Here is a 9,427-nt window from a genome sequence, read left to right as displayed (position 1 = left end):
GTTGCGTGCACATCCCCAGTAGGAGATGTGCAGGAGGCAGCTGATCGATGTTTCTCTCTCATCGACGTTTCTAACTCTCTATCTCTCTCCCTTCCTCTCTGTAAAAAATCAATAAAATATATTTTAAAAAAAAACTTTCTCTTTAAAAATTTTATGCCATCCAGTAATAATAACAAAATACAGTGCCTTCTAAAAAATTTTTATTGTTGAAAGTATTACATATGTCCCCTTTTCCCCCCCACTGACCTCTTCCAGCCCACTGCTACCCCTGGCCTTCACCACCCTATTGTCTGTGTCTATGCATGTATGCATACAAGTTCTTTGGTTGATCTCTTCCCACACACCAGTGCCGTCTTTTTTCTAAAAACACTTTCATAAACATTTTTCCAGTTGTTCTTCAACACGATCTTATGAAGCAAGCAAAGAAGTACTTAAAATACTCATCACAAGATGGGGAAATTAAGATTCAGAGAGTTGAAGTGGCTTGCTCAACATCACACCTTTTTTTTTTTTTTTTTTTTGCTTAAAGTATTACAAAGGGTATTACATAAGTGTCCTTTTTTCCCCCCCCCGCCCTTGACAAACCCCTACCCTCCCTTACCCCCCAGTGTCTTATGTCCATTAGTTATGCTTATATGCATGCATACAAGTCCTTCGGTTGATCTCTTACTCCCCTCCCTCCTGCCCCCCAACTCTCTCTGGCCTTCCCACTGCAGTTTGACAATCAGTTTGAGGCAGCTCTGCCTCTGTATCTATTATTGTTCAAAAGTTTGTAATGGTCTTTATTATCCATGAATGAGTGAGATCATGTGGTATTTTTCCTTCATTGACTGGCTTGTTTCACTTAGCATAATGCTCTCCAGTTCCATCCATGATGTTGCAAATGGTAGGAGTTCCTTCTTTTTAACAGCAGCATAGTATTCCATCGTGTAGATGTACCACAGTTTTCTAATCCATTCATCTACTGATGGGCACTTAGGCTGTTTCCAGATCTTAGCTATGGTGAATTGTGCTGCTATGAACATCTGGTTACATATATCCTTTCTGATAGGTGTTTCTGGTTTCTTGGGATATATTCCTAGTAGTGGGATCACAGGGTCAAATGGGAGTTCCATTTCCAATTTTTTGAGGAACCTCCATACTGCCTTCCATAGTGGCTGCACCAGTCTGCATTCCCACCAGCAGTGCACAAGTGTTCCTTTTTCTCCACATCCTCTCCAGCACTTGTCGTTTGTTGATTTGTTGATGATGGCCATTCTGACAGGTGTGAGATGATACCTCATTGTTGTTTTGATTTGCATCTCTCGGATGATTAGTGACTTTGAGCATGTTTTCATATGTCTCTTGGCTTTCTGAATGTCCTCTTTTGAAAGGTGTCTATTTAGATCCTTTGCCCATTTTTTGATTGGATTGTTTATCTTCTTTTTGTTAAGTTGTATGAGTTCCCTATAAATTTTGGAGATTAAGCCCTTATCAGATATGACGTTGGCAAATATGTTTTCCCAAGAGGTGGGTTTTCTTGTTGTTTTGTTGATGGTTTCTTTTGCTGTGCAGAAGCTTTTTATTTTGATGTAGTCCCATTTGTTCAGTTTCTCTTTAGTTTCAACTGCCCTAGGAGCTGTATCAGTGAAGAAATTGTTTTGGCATAAGTCTGAGATTTTGTTGCCTTTGTATTCTTCTAGAATTTTTATGGTTTCCTGTCGTACATTTAAGTCCTTTATCCATTTTGAGTTTATTCTTGTGTATGGTGTAAGTTGGTGGTCTAGTTTCATTTTCTTGCATATATCTGTCCAATTTTCCCAACACCATTTATTGAAGAGACTATCTTGGCTCCATTGTATGTTCATGCCTCCTTTGTCAAAAATTAATTGAGCATATTGGTTCGGGCTAATTTCTGGACTCTCTATTCTATTCCACTGGTCTATATGTCTGTTCTTGTGCCAGTACCAGGCAGTTTTGAGAACAGTAGCTTTGTAATACAGTTTGATATCTGGCATTGAGATCCCACCTACTTTGTTCTTTCTCAGGATCGCTGCAGCTATTCGGGGTCTTTTTTTATTCCAGATGAATTTTTGGAGAGTTCGTTCTAGATCTTTGAAGAAGGCCATTGGTATTTTAATGGGAAGTGCGTTGAATTTATAGATTGCTTTGGGTAGTATGGACATTTTAATGATGTTGATTCTACCAATCCAAGAACATGGTATGTTCTTCCATCTGTTTATGTCTTCCTCTATCTCTTTTTTCAACGTCCTGTAGTTTTCTGAGTAGAGGTCTTTAACCTCTTTAGTTAAGTTTATTCCTAGGTATCTTAATTTTCTTGGTGCGATGGTAAATGGGATTGTTTTTCTAATCTCTCTTTCTGAAAGTTCACTATTGGTGTATAGAAATGCCTCAGATTTCTTGGGGTTAATTTTGTATCCTGCTACATTGCCAAATTCATGTATTAAGTCTAGTAGCTTTTTGATGGAGTCTCTAGGGTTTTGTATGTATAATATCATGTCGTCTGCAAATAAGGACAGTTTTACTTCCTCTTTTCCAATTTGGATGCCTTTTATTTCTTCTTCTTGCCTAATTGCAATGGCTAATACTTCCAGTACTATGTTGAACAGGAGTGGTGAGAGTGGGCATCCCTGTCTTGTTCCTGTTCTTAGGGGAAATGGTGTTAGTTTTTGACCATTGAGTATGATGTTGGCTGTGGGCTTGTCATATATGGCTTTTATTATGTTGAGGTATGATCCTTCTATTCCCACCTTTCTGAGAGTTTTTATCAAAAATGGGTGTTGGATTTTGTCGAATGCTTTTTCTGCATCAATTGATATGACCATGTGGTTTTTTTCTTTCAATTTGTTTATGTGATGTATCACATTTATTGATTTACGGATGTTGTACCATCCTTGCATCTCTGGGATAAATCCTACTTGGTCATGGTGTATGATCCTTCTGATGTACTGCTGGATCCGATTTGCTAAGATTTTGTTGAGGATTTTGGCATCTATGTTCATGAGGGATATTGGCCTGTAATTCTCTTTCATTGAACATCACACCTTTTAAAGAGCCAGGTTTTTGGTCTCCTAGCCCAGTGCTCTTTTATCCAATTACTACCTCTCAACATTACCTCATTTATTTGGATACTCCTATTCAGGCCAATTTATCATTATTATAAAACCCCTGAGCAGTCCATTGGTTTCATGGAAGAGACCCAAAGAGACCAATATTTATTTCTCTCCTATCAAATAAATAAGTGAACAGATCCATATAAAATCCCCCCTTCCCTGCCCTGCTTTCACTTAGAAATGGTAGTGCAGGACAAACAGCATTTAGATACCTAGTAAAGCTCCTACCTAGGAAGAAGTTAGGGCTGGAGTCCTAACTTATTTCTTGACCCGTTGGTGAAGACTTGTTAGAGTCATTTTGATACAGGGGAGAGATTGACTAGAGCTAGTAAAAGGTGACATTCTAAATGTGAAGGGGCCCACGCTTGAGACAGCTCTGATTGTTTATACTCCTACATTTAGTGAAAGTTTGGACTTGTTTCTTCAGAAGTCCTTACCACCCTCAAAATAGTATGATTCCGAGTTTCTCAAGATTGTAATGCTCTAGAATCTAGAACCCTAAGACTGTTACGTCGGTAAGGGCTCTAAAATCTTGTAATTCTTGTGGAACAACTTTATAAAGGGAAGATGAAGTCATGGATTAGCCAGTTCTTACCTGCCTCTCCTACTCTATCTGCCTCACCTCCAATGAGTTATTCACTTAAAGTTCCAAGTGCTTAAATGCCCATTGGAAACAATGAAAATAATGGCACATTCATCCATGGAATACTTTGCAGTGGTTCTCAACCTTCCTAATGCCGCGACCCTATAATACAGTTCCTCATGTTGTGGTGACACCCAATTTCTTTGTTACAAATTGAACATAATTAAAAGCATAGTTATTAATCACAAAAAATTATGTAATTATATATGTGTTTTCTGATGGTCTTAGGCGACCCCTGTAAAAGGGTCTTTCGACCCCAAAAGAGGTCGCGACCCACAGGTTGAGAACCGCTGCTTTATAGTATGCATAAAATTAAAATGACAAGGAAAAATACTTAGCATGTAATAAAACAATACAACTTTTTTTTTTTACAGCATTGTCCCAATGGTATTAAAATAAGAGAAAAAAATGAAAGAATGACCAAAGGTAATCATGATTGCTTCTGGTTGACAGGATAATACATAATTTTTCATTTCCTTTTCATTTTAATGCTTTTTAATTTTACTTTGACACTAACGCTCTTCCCAATCTTCTAAATTATGCATATATTTTATAATCAAAAAGAAATGTTTTACGTTCAAACGTGTGAGGACACACTCCAATTTATCTCGGAGTTGGGAGGTAGAGTCGTCTCAAAGGAGAGGGAGGAGCCACTGAGCTTTGACTTGGGCTTTGCAGGGGGAGGAGGGATTAGCACTGACGGGGGCGGGGGCTGATCAGCTCAGCTGGAGTTCAACCCGGAAGCGCTGACGGTGGCACCAACCGGGCAAAATCCAGCAAAAGCGGGAATTACGTGGCAGCTGCTACCAGCCAGCAAGGCAGGCGTGGTCCAGGCCGCCCGCAACGCCCTCGGGGCCCAAGCCCCTCCTCCCATAACTCCCGCCCCTTGTCTGTTCCCATTGGTCCGCTGAGCCACTTTGGTCGTCGGGGTCGCCCATCTCTCGCTGGCCATGCCAAGTGTGGCCGGACGCAAGAGGGTGGGGCCGGGCGTTTGCTCCCACCGCCCCAGCCGCACCCTCCCAAGTCGCGGACTCAGTGCAAACTGTGGTTTGCCACCAGGGAGCAGGGCCTTTGTGTGACGGGTAGACGTCCTCTGCGCTGCCTCCAATTCTGCAGAGGCCAGTGGGTTTTAGTTTTGGGGAGGTGATGTCATCACAAAACCTTTACATGGTCCTAACGCCCATGGTTAAGGTTTCAGATCCACAGAAAATCAGAGATCCTTAGCGATAGAGTGACCATGCCATTCATTGTTCAAATCAGGACAACTTGGAGAGCCTAAGCAGTGATGGCCAACCTTTTCTAGGCTCGGCGTGTCAGCATTTTGAAAATCCTAACTTAACTCTGGTGCCATGTCACATATAGAAATTTTTTGATATTTTATTTAAATGCCATTTAACAAAGAAAAATCAACCAAAAAAATGAGTTCGCGTGTCACCTCTGACACGCGTGTCATAGGTTCACCATCACTGGCCTAAGGGGATACTATTAATAATTACGATTGGCAGAACAGTCATAAATGTGGACTGTTCTGGAACTTACAGCCACCCTACCTAGAAATCACCTGGTCTTAGGTCTAGCTCATTTTTACTTTTTAAAACATTATGGTAAAATGTATATAACATGAAATTTTCTATTTTAACCAGTTTAAGTGCACGATTCAATGGCATTAGCCACTTTCACAATATTGCACAACCATCACCATTATAATTTCCAAAAATTTTCATCACAAGAATAATGCTCCTGTGAACATTTGTGTACACATTTTTGTGTGGACATATGTTTTCAATTCTCTTGGGTGTATACCTAGAAGTGGAATTGCTGAGTCATATGACTACCATATGTTTAACATTGTGAGGAAAAAAACTGATTTTCAAAGCGGTTGCGCCGTTTTGTATTCCCGACAGCAATGTCTGATGGTTCAAAGTGCTCCACATCTACTTTAATACTTGTGTGTTTTTTTGTTTTTATTTTATTTATTTATTTTTAATCCTGACCCGAGGATATTTTTCCATTGACTTTTAGAGAGGGTGGAAGAGAGAGGGAAAGACGGAAATATAGATGTGAGAGAAACACATCGATTGGTTGCCTCCTGCACGGTCCCCCACCAGGGCCCCTGCAACTGAGATACATGCCTTTGACTGGAATCAAACCTGGGACCTTTTGGTTTGCAGACCGATGCTCTATCCACTGAGTCAAACCAGCTAGGGCTCTGTGTTTTTAATTATTAGCTATGCTAGTGAGTTTGAAGTAGTATCGTGTGGTTTTGATTTGTATTTTCCCAGTGATGAATGATGTTGAGTATTTTTTCATTTGATTATTGGTCATTTATATGTCTTCTTTGGAGAAATGTCTATTTAATCCTATGTTTGTTTTTCATTTGGTTGCTTTTCTTTTTATTGTTGAGTTGTGAAAGTTCTTTATATATTCTGGATACTAGACTCCTATCAGATTTATAATTTGTAAATATTTTCTCCCATTCTAAGTGTTATTTTTTAACTTTCTTGATAGTATATTTTGGTGCATAAAAGTTTTCATTTGTAATGCAGTCCACTTTATCCTTTTTTATTACTTGTGCTTTTGTGTCATATCTGAGGGACCATATCTAAGAGACCTAATGTAAGGTCACAAAGATTTTCACTTATGTTTTCTTTTCTTTTCAAAAAAAATATATTTTATTGATTCTTTACAGAGAGGAAGGGAGAGGGATAGAGAGTTAGAAACATTGATGAGAGAGAAACATCGATCAGCCGCCTCCTGCACATCTCCCCACTGGGTATGTGCCTGCAACCATGGTACATGCCCTTGACCAGAATCGAACCTGGGACCCCTGAGTCCACAGGCCAATGCTCTATCCACTGAGCCAAACCGGTTAGGGCTGTTTTCTTTTTTAAAATATGTTTTTATTGCCAAAACCGGTTTGGCTCAGTGGATAGAGCGTCAGCCTGCGGACTGAAAGGTCCCAGGTTCGATTCTGGTCAAGGGCATGTACCTGGGTTGCGGGCACATCCCCAGTGGGAGATGTGCAGGAGGCAGCTGATCGATGTTTCTCTCTCTTCGATATTTCTAACTCTCTATCTCTCTCCCTTCCTCTCTGTAAAAAATCAATAAAATATATTTTAAAAAAATAAAATAAAATATGTTTTTATTGATTTCAGAGAGGAAGGGAGAGAGAAACATCAATGATGAGAGAATCATTGATTGGCTGCCTCCTGCACACCCCCTACTGGGAAGAGATCCTGCCCGCAACCTGGGCATGTGCCCTTGGCTGGAATCGAACCTGGGACCATTTCATCCGCAGGCCAATTCTCTATCCACTGAGCCAAACTGGCTAGGGCCATCCACTTATGTTTTCTTATAAGAGTTTTATAATTTTAACTCTTTTTTTCCCCCAGAGGAGAGCACGAACACAGTCCCCCACTACCACAAATTATGCAGTCAAGTTTCCCACGTTTAAGGAAATCATAGGGGTCAGCATATCCAGGGTGCAGTGCATAAGCCTGGACCTGGAAAAACCACCTTTGTGACCATGGTATCTCCCCTGCCTGTAAGCATAATGTTGATAACACATCTTGCCTTCTTGGGATAACTCTTACTTGGTCATGGTATATAATCCTTTTTACATGCTGCTGGGTTAGGTATCCTAGTATTTTCTTAAGGAATGTGTGTAAGGGGTATTGCCCTGTAGTTTTCTTTTTTCCTTTAGAGGTCTTTGTGTAGTTTTAGTCGCAGGTTAGTTAATACAGGCCTCATAGAATGAGTTGGGAAGTGTTACCTCACATTCTACTTTTTGGAACAATCTGTGAAGTATTAGTATTAATTCAAATTTAAATTTATAGTGTAGTCATCAGGACTTTGGGAGAATTTTTTTTTTTTGTCGATAGGATTTAATATTTTTATTTGAACGAATAGGTAGAGGGTGGTACATAGGGGAAAAAAAAAGTATATTTAAGCGCAAAAGCATAAATGGTGGGCATTTATATTTTATGAAGTTTGGATGCCTGTAGGACTTCCAAAAATACATCAAGCAGGTAATTTACTATATAAATATTAGTCCACCATCCCATGCACAGGATGGTCATATAAAATGAAGGATGTCCACTTATATTTGAATTTCAAATTAAAATAAAATAATTTCAGTAAAGTCCTAAATATTTTATGAGACATATTTATGCTTTAAAAATTATTTCTTGTGTATCTGAAACATAAAATGGTTACCAATAATAAATTGTCTTTATTCAACCATCTCGCACACAAATGAACAACCAGGATGTGTACCGCAGAACCAGGAAGGAGCCGCGCCAGCTCCTGTGTGAACCACACCCCCAGCCCCAGCTCTGCAGGGGCCCCTGGGCGAGGCGGCAGGGTGGCTGCACAGGGGCCTGGTGTGGACTTGGCCGGGACTGTCCACCCAGCGACCCTCCCCACGTTAAACAGCAGGCTCAGGTCCCAGCAGCAGCCCGGAAGGTAGTGAACAGAGGTGCCTGGAGGAAGAGTGGGCCACTCTGGAAATCTACTCTCCCTCCACACTCCTGGGGGGGCTGTCCCTGGCCGATGGGGTTCCCAAGGAGGCCACAGCCGCTCCCCAGCAGCAGCCAAGACCGAGCGGGGCGCCAAAATTTGTTGCTAAGATCCCGGGGGCTGGTGGAGAGAGCAGAGAGGCTCAGGCATGCTCTGTGGGGCCAGGCCCGCTAGCGTGGGAGTGGGCAGGGGCGGCGGGCTGCAGGGGGCCAGCGCTGGGCTCTAGGGAGGCCCGCAGAGGGGCCGCAAGGCCATCGGCAGCGTCTGTGTCGAGGTCCAGTCTCCAGTACGCTTCCCACAGAGGCAGATCGTTAGCTTCGCGGAGATTGGAGCTGGACGAGTAGTACGCCTCCTCCAACTGGTGGAGGTCGATGGAGACCTCGTCCCGCAGGGCGGTGAGCTTGCGGTCGCACTCCTGCAGCGCCCGGAGCTGCTGGTTGCACTGGTCTATGGCCTGGTTCACCGACGGGAAGTCGTTCAGGATCAGGAACTGCTTGAGGTCGGAGACCAGCTTCATGAGGGACTCACTGGCTCGGACGATGTTGAAGGCTCGAAGGTGCATCTCGTAATTGTCCTGCTTGCCTTGGGTGGCCCTGGACACCTGGGTCTCATCCTCAATCTTGGCGGTCTTGATGATCTCGGTGAAGTTGTCCATCATTGACTTGATGTCGTCCTTGAGCCGCTTGTGGTAGAACTGCAGCAGCGTCTCCTTGCTCTGCGGCAGGGCTCTCTTCTGGGCCATGGCGGGCCTCCGTCTGTGCAGGCTGTTGGGGTCCAACCCCAGCAGGTCCAGGGGCCCCCAAAGATGTGGACGGAGTCAGCGAAGAAGGAATGACACGGAGACAGGGTTCAGTTGATCAGCATAGCAAGGTTCTCTCACCAGGTTCTGCCCAGGATCTCCAGCCAAGTTCTGTTTTTTATGGTCTTGTTACATCTGTATTTATACCAGTTGATTTTAATCCTGTCAATTTCTATTCCAAAGGTTAGGGCGTTTCTTATCTCCATTCCAGGGAGTAAAGATTATGTGGCTTAAGGGTGATTGTTTGTAGTTAAAGTGATTAACTACCCTCTTGGCATTTAGTTAAGGGGTTTTATTCCCTCCCTAACTTCAGGGAAAAATCCCTACCTGGGGAAACAACCTCCGAGAGGTGAC

General features: G+C 42.4%; 1 non-coding gene and 1 pseudogene across 1 annotated transcript; both read right to left on the bottom strand.

Moving 5' to 3' along the window:
• Window positions 1–7,145: 7,145 nt before the first annotated feature.
• Window positions 7,146–7,308, bottom strand: LOC139019076 (U1 spliceosomal RNA). The gene has a single exon (XR_011472980.1). It is a non-coding gene; the product is annotated as a U1 spliceosomal RNA (small nuclear RNA).
• Window positions 7,309–8,416: 1,108 nt separating this feature from the next.
• On the bottom strand, window positions 8,417–9,016 carry LOC139018201 (mediator of RNA polymerase II transcription subunit 22 pseudogene; annotated as a pseudogene).
• Window positions 9,017–9,427: the final 411 nt, after the last annotated feature.

This window comes from Myotis yumanensis, unplaced genomic scaffold, assembly GCF_028538775.1.
Source record: "Myotis yumanensis isolate MYYU_CA2020_CCGP unplaced genomic scaffold, mMyoYum1.0.hap1 SCAF_10, whole genome shotgun sequence".
Lineage (NCBI taxonomy): Eukaryota > Metazoa > Chordata > Mammalia > Chiroptera > Vespertilionidae > Myotis > Myotis yumanensis.
This window is presented reverse-complemented; position numbering and strand designations above follow the sequence as displayed.